The sequence below is a fragment of the Solanum dulcamara genome, chromosome 11 (genome assembly GCF_947179165.1).
Source record: "Solanum dulcamara chromosome 11, daSolDulc1.2, whole genome shotgun sequence".
NCBI lineage: Eukaryota > Viridiplantae > Streptophyta > Magnoliopsida > Solanales > Solanaceae > Solanum > Solanum dulcamara.
This window is the reverse complement of record NC_077247.1, coordinates 51,043,906-51,055,480: the sequence shown is the minus strand read 5'-3', so window position 1 is coordinate 51,055,480 and position 11,575 is coordinate 51,043,906.

Genomic DNA, 11,575 nt, shown 5'->3' with positions numbered 1-11,575 from the left:
TAAAAAGAAATGGAGGGAGTAGTATTTAATAGCAAAGGTAAAATAGACACATCATGGTAAATTATTCATTAATTTTATAAATCGTATATATTACTTGTTGTGCCATAAACAAAAATCAGAACATACATAAAAAAGAAACATAACGCACGCATAAGTTGAGGTTAGACAATCTTGCAAATCGATACATATATTGAATCGCATCATGATCAACATAAATATGGTTAAAAGTCACAGAATCTTGATTCGACTCAAATAAATGAATATTTAAAAAGTAAAAAAAAAAAAAGAAGGAGGGGGATGAGAAGTACTTGATATTGAAGATGGTGGAAAAGAAGACTGATGAATTTGTGAACATTTTAACCAAATGAAATAATAGGAAAAAACTCATTTATAAGGAGATATTAAGGATAGTAGAAAAGACTCAATTTATTATAAGATGTTAGGAGTAATAAAAAAGACCATATATATATATATATATAATCAAAAAAGAGTAACGTAGAATTATTGTCATAACTAAATAATGTAGCATGAATAATGTTTGCAATATTAATTTGTAATAACTAAAGGGACTTAAAACGTCATAGCTAAGAAATTACAGTAGTAACTCAACTTTATAGGATTATTTTGGTATTTGAACTTTCATTTTTTCCCCACTTTTAGTAATATAGTAATTTCTAGATACGTGCGTCCCATATAATTTTTTATAGATATGTTAGAATAATAATTCTATAAAATATATGTGTAATAAGTAATAAAATGTAACAATTATAAAATTAATCTATTAAAGTTTGATAAGCAACATATATTAAATAAGTGGTGTGTTTTAATGTTTAAAATAAATTTCTTTTACGAAACCAATAAAGTCACAAGTGGCTAATTTGAGCCAAAATAAAACAGACTTACAACAATTAGTAATGCATAGAAAATTAAATTTAAAAAATATATTAAAGAAAAAACATATAAATAAATAGAGGGAAAAAATACAATACATATTCTTCTTAAGACTCTAATTATAATAATATAGATGGAAAAAAATACAAAGTCAATATTTAATTTTTCGAGTTTTTGTGGACACCTTACCACACAATCAATCAAAATTCGAGAGTCCTCCTCATCGATTCAAATCAAAGAATGAATCAAATAACAGAATAATGATATGAGTATTTTACTACTTTAACTTTAGAATGAAAAAGGTTAAACTTGAGTATGGTTTTCATGAAACAAAAAAGATGAATTTATATAGATAAAAATGGAGGAATACCAAAAGATATCGTAAGGTTATAAATTAAATATTTGAAGGTTATGAAAATGAAAAAGATGAGAGTAATAGATATTAAGAGTAGCAATAAGTAATTAGATATGAGTTATGAATATGAATATCTAAAGGAAATAAAGGAAAAATAATAAATAAATAAATAAAGGAAAAAAAGAAGAGTAGAACTAATAACAACCAAATTATTGAGGCTTTTGATTTGTTTTATTTGAGGCATATAATGGTTTAGTGATGACTTTTTGCCTTCTAAATATTAAGTTGAATTGAATCAAAATAATAAGGGAAATGATAATTAATTAAGGGAATGTACATTTGTTGGAAAATAATTATTTTAAAAAAATTTAAAAATGTAAGCAATTTAATTTCTAAAAGGATAAAAATATCTTACAACTCTCTGTGGATATTTTTATCTTCAATTTTTGACTTAACATCTTCCTCTTTTAAGTTTTAATGTAATAAAACATAATAATATTATGATATGATTACAATTTGATTGGCAAGAAAATGAATAGCCATTGTAGGCAAAGAGACTAACTTTAAGTCTTCCTAATTACAATAATTAGGACATTTATTTTTATAATAATTAGGAAATTCATTATGATAAAAAGATAAGCTTTATGTTATAAATAGATTATGTTAAGTAAATTGAAGAGAAATGAAAATAATTTTTTTTAAAGAAAGATTAAGGCGAAATCTGGCTCCCTAAAGTTGACATCAACTTTCACTTAGACACTTCAACTAGGCTTTGTTCATTTTAGACACCTCAAGTAAGGCTCCGATGTATCATTTTGACACTTTTTTGACAATCACCAAAATATATTAAGTGTGTGTAATGCACTCGCCTGACGTGTCAAAAGCAACGAATTAAATAAAGACACGTGACACATATATATATATATATCAAAAATAATTATCAAATAATGATTTTTTAATAGAAAAAAATGACCAATAATTTAATGACACGTGGCATTTTAAAAATCCAAATAATAATTTTTTTTTAAAAAATAAAAATTAACAATTATTAACCCCTACCCCCACACCCTACCCCGCCGTCGTCTTCTCCAACCCCACCCACCCCAACCCCTACCCTCCCCACCCCACCAGATCTTCTTCTCCTCCAACACCCATCCAACGCTATCCATATCATGTATAGAAAAAAAAAACTTACAGAAGATCCCCATCAGCAAGCAAATCAGAAATATTTAAGTGTTCATCCAATCTCATTTTCAGAACTTCCCCAACCCATATTCTTGTTTGAGTCTGTAAAAACAATAAAATTAACCACGAATTTCAAAAATAAACAAAAGGGGGCGTAGTAGATTTAGCTGAAGATTTTGAAGAATCACCACTGTAGCCGCCCATTTTTGTTTTTGAATCAGTCAAAAAAAAGTGAACAATTCAGTTCTGAAAGCATAATTTAAAATGAAGCTTATGTATTTCACATTAATGGTGAAATTTAATGTGAGGATGGCGTAGCATACGCGCAATTAAATGTTAGGGCAGATAAATAGTGAGAGTTCTTATGGACTGTGTTTTACTTTTTTAGATTAGAGGAAAACAAAAAGAAAATTCAGTCACTTTTTTTGTTTTTCTCCCTTTTCCTAATTTTCTGGTATGTTTGAAAGTAGACAAACATGGCATAAATGAAGAAGAAGAAGAAGAACAAAAAAAAATAATTTAAAAAAAAAATGTTCTTCACGCGCTTAAAATGAGTGCAACACACGCAATGTATCAAGTCAGCACAAAGTATCAAAATGACACATTCGGATCTTACTTGAGGTGTCTAAAATAAACAAAGCCTAGTTGAGGTGTCTAAAATAAAAAAGTCTAGTTAAAGTGTCTAAGTGAAAGTTGGTGCCAACTTTAGGAGACACCAATGGGTTTAGCCAAAGATTAAAGAAACATATGACTAATTTAGTTTTTAAAATGTCAAAAAAAAAATCAATAAATGTTTTTTTCTTTTAACTTTTGACCTAACATCTTCCCACTTGTATTTAATATAATATGGTATAATTACTATTTAATAATTAATTAATAGTTAAATATTTTATAACAATTTAATTTGGTATAGGGGTAAAGTGGTAATGCAACTTTGTACTTTTGGAGCTTCCACTTTTAATAATACTAATTTAGAGTACGTGTTTTGCATATGTGTATTACGTTAAAAAAAGTCAAATTATTTACATTTTCAACTTTACGTTAAAATCAAACTAGCTCCTCAACTTTGAAAAACGACATTCTCCAACCTCGTATGTCAATTATTATTTTTAAATGTCTATTTTACCCACTTAAGCTGGAATATCATTATTACTGTCAAAATCCACAAACATGAAACAAAAGGGAGGGTTTTAAGATAAAGAAAACCTGAAAATGTAATATTGATATAAAGTTGCAACAAAGTTGATGAAGTAGATATTAAGACAAAATCGTTAAGATGGTCACAAATTCCTTTATAGAGGTGGAATGATTCATATATGAAAAAGAATTTGAAATTAATATTTTATCGACATTAAATATCTTAATATTTATTCGAAAAAAGGAAAATATATCATATATTTTAGAACTTATTTTTTATGTATACAAGAAAAAAAGAAAATCTATTAACTAAAAAAATAAAGAAAGACGGAAGAAGATGAAAAACATGCCTCAAAACTTGATTCAAAATAATAATTTGAATTTGGCAGTGCATAAACAACAACAGTAAAAATAGAAAAATCTATCAACACAACAACTTGCTTATTTTTTACTTTCTTCAATATGGGATCCACTGACCCTACAATCCACATCAACATGTTAACAATTCAAACATACGGAACTTTAATTTCTTGTGGGTCGCTGGATAGAGCCAAACATATATTAGTAATATGGTGTTAGTTATTGTCACGATTCAAAATGGGCCATAATTGACACTCACACTTAATCTCTTAGGTGGGCGAACCAACGATACAAACCCCAATTTATATTAATTATTCAACTTATGAAATATGATAATAATGCGAAAGCTCAAATATTATTAAAGTAACAAATAAAAACCAACTAGAGTCTATTGCATATCGTTCCAAAACCTGAAAGTCATCACTTCAAAGACATCTAATTCTAAAATACTAAGTCTAGAAATATCAACGCTAGAATAAAATAAATAACATAATTCGTGTTCGAAAACTAAGGACATCATGTCATGACTGAGAGAATCCAATACGAGCTAGAAGGAATAACTCACCTTGGAACCTGATGTGCTGGACACTAGCTATAGCTGAGGTCGAGTCGAAATCGATGGAACACTCGCTGCACTCCACAAAATAAAATAAAAAAATATACAAGGGTCAGTATAGGGCAACATATACTAAGTAGGTATTATCAGCCGACTCAAAATAGAAATCAATATGCATAAAGTAATATCAGGAAATCAACCATAGCACTTAACATATGACATACAACAAGATCAAGCGGCAACACAATGAAACAATTACATAATCAGTCAATAATATCAGAGTATACATGAGGACTCAGGCCTCCACACCACGGTCTTTTGAGAAATGAGTTATTTGAGATTGAGTAGTATTAAGTCATTTAATTTGTTTTCCTTTAATATTATCGTGCCGGGATGTGACACCTGATCCAAATATCGTGTCGGCTCGTGATACACGATCCAAATATATCGTGTCGGCTCATGAAATCCGATTCAAATATATCGTGTCGGCTCATAACACCTGATCCAAATATATAATTAATTTATCATTCTTTATTATTATATTCCACTTCATTAACAATATTTCATCAAGCCTTCTTTATTCAAGACATTACTTTTGATAGGGCAAGTTTAAAATTATGGATTTCACGGTCTGGGGATTGCAGACCAATAACAACAACATATCAACCATCCAAATCACAACAATTAAATGCATAATAAACTTCACACATTACTCAATGACTATCAATAGCTATTAAGAGTCTATCTATGATATAGAATAAACCATAACCTATCTCAACCGAAGAACTGAAGTCAACCAAGCTAATTCACCAGTGATTCCCTTTTCTTTGATACCTCAAAACGTTCCCAATCTAACAAGTATACAATATTCGTAAGTAAATGAGTCCACAGATATCCATATTACTATAATTAATTTTTTAAATCTCAAGCCTAGAGTTAAGTATCACCTACCTACACGATATTAATATAATACCAACAGTCCAACTTCCTTCCTATCTTTCCCATCTCTTGCTACCAAGGAAAGTGAAACATGGCAAACCAGTTCAAGTAGCAGAGAAATGGAAACATGACAAGCAAAACGTTTTCGATTTTTCCACACAAGTATTCTTCTTTAGTGATTAGGAAAGTGAGATTAAATGACTAAGTGATTAAATCCATTGTCATCACCCATTGTGCATTAACTACACCAATATTCCTTTTTAATTATTTTATTTGTTTTTGACAATTCAATTGCAAGTTAATTTTTTTACTATCCAATTAATACTATAATAATAATAAATCATGTATCTAACAATTAGTATCTTCAGTGGAGAGCAAGTCCTTATAGATCTATGAAAAAAAATATGAAAATAAACTAATAAATTAAGAGAATCTAACAATGAAAAAAAAAAGTATGTCCATGGGGATACAGAAAAAAGCAGCAGCTATGTTTCACATTACCAATATCCTAATATATAAGGATAAAGAAAATCTACTAATATTAATTTTCTATATATTTTGTGCCTACAGATTTTAGGATTTCTTAATATTTTTTAAAAGATTATATTTAATATTATAAAAAAATTAAATAATACAACAACAACAACAACAACAACCCAGTGAAATCCCACATCGTGAGGTCTGGGGAGGGTAGAGTGCACGCAGACCTGACTCCTACCAATGTAGGACGGTTGTTTCCGAAAGACCCTCGGCTCAATAAAAGCATAGAAAAAGGTCAGACAAGAATATTAGAGTAAATAAGTAGATGACGAAAACGGTCCAAACAATAGTATAATCAAAACACAAAAAACAGTAGATATTATTATTGGATAATAACATAAATACCATAAATAACATAAATGATAGTTTTGTCTATTATAATTTAGTTCTCATATTAATTAATAAACTTATATAGAAGGACAAAAATATAAAAAGTAATAACTGACATTTAAATATAATTATATCTATTTAAATTATATAAATAAATATTATATCTCAAACATGTTATAGTTTGTTGTATGCAATCTTTTTTTATATATATGTAAGTATGATTCTGACAAAAAAGTATTAACTTGATCATATTTTATATGTACAAATATGCAATAAGCACATTAACAACATAAATAGTACCAATATAAATGAGAAATAAACTTCAGAAAAAACATACCTTCAAATTAGCTCGTAATCGACACAAAGTCTCAATCACCCACTTCACATGAATCGTTTTCACCTGCACAATAATATTGAAGAATCAATCCATAATGACTTATATAGGTTTATTCATATATTGGTTGAAGAACGTCTAATAACCTTACAAAAATAACAAACATATTGATGAGTGAAAAGAAGAAAAAGAACAATAATATTCATGCAACATTATATCTAGAAGAATTGATTTTCAAATAAAATAAATGGAATTTAGCTCCTAAACTAAATTATTTTAATAGATTTTAAAGTCTTTTCTCTTTTGATTTTGTGTAATTCTCACAAACTTTCGATAAAATAGGGTTTTCTCCTAAGAACTTTTTATCTAAAAGTTCGATGAAAACTTTTTTCATGATTGAAATTATCAAAAAACTTTTTTTCCCATCACCCTTTATATAATATCACCTATAAATATATTTTTCAATTTAATTAAGATGACAATTTACTTGGGTAGATTTTCCTTTCACCAAATAAACTTTATGAAAAATAGAGCCAATTAATCAGCATATAAGTGTTTTTACCACCCGTCATTAGTGATTTATTATTTGTCGATGTTCTAATTACATGGAATTAGGACTTTCCATGTAAACCATTTTTTTTTTAAATGCGAATCTCTTTTTTTAAAGAGTATTTTAGTTAACTTTATTTGTTTTTTATTTTATTTATTATAATTTAATTAAGGTTGATAAAAGATATAAATATATTAATTTTAACAGTTTTGTCCATTATAGAAATTTTAATAAAAGAAAAAAATCAAATGAATATTTCTAATGACCTTCATAATATAGATAGATAGATAGATAATTATATTGAAAATAATTATAAAGGCAAGTTAAGTCCTCTTTGTACTCAAATCAAAATTTTCATATTGTTATAATAGTTAAGTCAAGTTGAGTCCCCTTTGTACTAAAATCAAAAAAAAAATCGTATTGTTCTACATTTTTTAAACTAAAATTATTTCCTTTTCTAAATGTGAATAGTCTTCTTATATTACTTCAAGACAATATTAGGAGTTCTTAAATAAGTAAAAATTTAATAGTTATAACTTTAATTAATTTTAAAATCTTAAATATTAGAATAATAATTAAATGGTAATTATTTTTAGAAAAATGGTGAAAAACGATTTTGTCTAAAGTGTAATCTTTTAATAAAAGGCAAAAAATTCAAACAGTATTTTAAGTGCCTTCATGCTTTTAATATAGTACTAGTTTAAAGTACTTGCTTTGCACGTCTGTACTAGGCAAATAGTAAAAAATGTATACAACGAATAAATTATTACATGTTTGATCCATATCATTGATTACACAATTTTAAAGAAATACGTAATATTAATAACCCATATCATCAAGTTTATAAATATGTCATTGTTTTTACCTTTTAAAATAAATTTCACATTAAAAATATATTATTTTAATTATTTTGTAATATTTGTGACTTTAAAATTTTAATTATTTTATAATATTTGTGACTTTAAAACTAAGTCAATTTGACGATAAGACAAATGAATATCAAATACCGAATGACAAATTAAAAAAAATATCGAGTTCAGATCAAAGCTAAAATATAAGAAAAACAATATGCATAAATCTTTACCCACTATCTTTTATGTTTCAATTCTCAATTTATCAAGCAAGTTCATTTTGATCAAATTAAGTAGAGTGAATACATTTATGACGTTATTTAAAAGATACAAAAATAAAAACAATAAAATCCTAAAAAAGAATATGCTTTTCTGGAAACAGCTTGTGTCTAAAAGATGTCACTTTTTGCAAAACTTTAGTTGCACAAAGAGAAGAAAACTCTAATTGCAAAATAAAAATATACTTGTAGCCTACAAAAACTATCACAACGACATATAAATAAGTCAATCATAATATATATTTATACGAATTAATTGTCAGTATTTTATTAACAAAATAAAAACTCTCGTATACATATACTTATCTACTTAAATTGTCGAATGCCATAATTTTGTTGTGAATCAACTTCTAACCATAAATTGGTTTTTAATAGATGTTGTTTATCCTCTTCAAGCGTGAGTGCTATTCCAAACGATTGTCTTTTCTTATGCGATACTTTCTTATGCTTTTTGAATTAGGTATATGAAATTATTCATTGAGAAAAAATTCAAGTGAAGTTATTAAACAGATTTAATTACTTGTGTTTATGTGGATATTTCAATAATAAATATGACTTATTCAAATTGAATGTAAAAAAATAAATGACATTACTTACTAGCAAGTTAGGAATTTGTTGTAGCTTTCAATGAACCATCAATTGTAACCTGAATGCACTGCAACAAAATCAAAATCACTTTATTAGAAAATAAGTGATCTAAATAGATAAATATAAAACACACAAAAAATATATAACAAAATTAGAATAGAAAATAAGTGATCTAGTCATAGCTAAATACAAAACACACACCAAAAAAAGTGAGATAAAGAGGTAAAAGGTTCCAAAGAAGAATACTGCAAATAAATAACAAAAATCATATTCGAGTTTTTTTAAAAAATAAAGGTTATATATACAAATTTTATCACTTAGAACCCTCTGCATATTAGGATTATCCTTCCGTGATTACTACTATTATTTTTCCATAGAAATAAGGAAATAATTAATACACAACATTTAATTAATTTCAAAGTCTCTATACATAAATTTTATTACTTAGAACCCTTTGCAAATTAGGATTCTCCTTCCGTGACTTTTTAACTTTAAAATTTATTATATATTTTTGGATTCCTTATTTAAAAATATTATAAATATAATTAAATAATAATTTTTTTTTTAAAAAAAGTGAAAAGACGATTTTGTATAAATGAGATACTTTTAATAAAAAACAAAAGATTCAAACAACATTATTAATATATTCACACTTTTAATATAGTATAGAACATTATTAATATATTCACACTTTTAATATAGTATAGATAGATAGATAAACAAATATGATGATGATATATGATGTATGGAGATGAAAATGTATCGTTTCAAAGGGAAATGAGCTACATTATGTGCGTGTGACATTAAGATTATATAAATACAACAGAAAATACTTTTCTTAAAAAGCCTTCAAAAATCTTAAAAGACCTTGAGTATATTTTTCTTAAATAGCGTACAAAAACCTTTAAAGACCTTGAGAATACTTCTTAAGTAGCGTACAAAAACCTTAAAAGACCTTGAGAATACTTTTTTCTTAAGAAGCCTTCAAAAACTTTAAAAGACCTTGAGAATAGTTTTCTTAAGAAGCCTTCAAAAACATTTAAAAGACCTCGAGAATACTTTTCTTAAGTAGCGTACAAAAACCTTTAAAGACCTTTAGAATACTTTTTTTAAGAAGCCTACAAAAGCCTTAAAAGACCTTGAGAATATTTTTCTTAAGTAGCGTACAAAAACCTTTAAAGACCTTGAGAATACTTTTTCTCAAGAAGCCTACAAAAACCTTAAAAGACCTTGAGAATATTTTTCTTAAGTAGCGTACAAAAATATTTAAAGACCTTGAGAATACTTTTCTTAAGTAGCGTACAAAAACCTTTAAAAGGACATTGAGTATACTTTTCAAGGTGTGTCCATCAATTTGAGTCATTGTCCATCAATTAGGATTCTCCTTCCGTGACTTTTTAATTTTAAAATTTATTATATATTTTTGGATTTTTTTCTTTAAAATATTATAAATATAATTAAATAATAAATTTAAAAAGAAAAAATAGTGAAAGGACGATTTTGTATAAATGAGATACTTTTAATGAAAGGTTCAAACAACATTATTAATATATTCACACTTTTAATATAGTATAGAATATTATTAATATATTCACTCTTTTAATATAGTATAGAACATTATTAATATATTCACACTTTTAATATAGTATAGATAGATAGATAAACAAATATGACGATGATATATGATGTGTGGAGATGGAAATGTGTCGTTTCAAAGGGAAATGAGCTGCATTATGTGAGTGTGACATTAAGGTTATATAAATGCAACAAAAAAAAAAAACTTTTCTTAAGAAGCCTTCAAAAATCTTAAAAGACTTTGAGAATATTTTTCTTAAGTAGCTTACAAAAATCTTTAAAGACCTTGAGAATACTTTTCTTAAGAAGCCTTCAAAAACCTTAAAAGAGTTTGAGAATACTTTTCTTAAGAAGCCTTCAAAATCCTTAAACGACCTTGAGAATACTTTTCTTAAGAAACCTAAAAAAACCTTGAGAATACTTTTCTTAAGAAGCTTTCAAAATCCTTAAAAGACCTTGAGAATACTTTTCTTAAGTAGCGTACAAAAACCTTTAAAGGACCTTGAGAATACTTTGGAGTGTCCATCAATTTGAGTCATTGGCGTTTACCTATCTAATGAGCTATCAATCATCTATTGGGGGTCTTCAATTTGAGCATACATGCTAGTCTTTCTAGTCCACATATTCCAGATATTTAGGATTACAAAAATAATCATTCATGTTCATTTGTGTTTAAACATCAAACTTGGGAGTAATTGAAGTTAAAACATTTTTTTCTTTTCAACTATTTTCCATCCTGTGTTCCTAACCAAATGATGCCCCAATATAGATTAATAGTCGGCTAATTTATGTCCAGCCAAATAATGCAGCTTGCTTATGGGATAAGAGCTTACCCATGAAAAAGCTTCTCAATGTTCTCTCTTCAGATTAAGTCGAATAACTTTCAGATGTATTAATAAATTTACGTATATGTACTTATACTAAGTTTGCATCCACTATCACTAAGTAACAGTATGTACATCTATCTTCTTAAAATCCTAAATTCGCAGCCTTTTCTATAATAGTATTGGGTAAAACTTTGAGAAAATAACTGACTTTTCTTTTGGGCGAGTGTGTTTTAGAGAATCTCTATTTCGCCAGTTATCATACAACTCATTTCTTTCCCA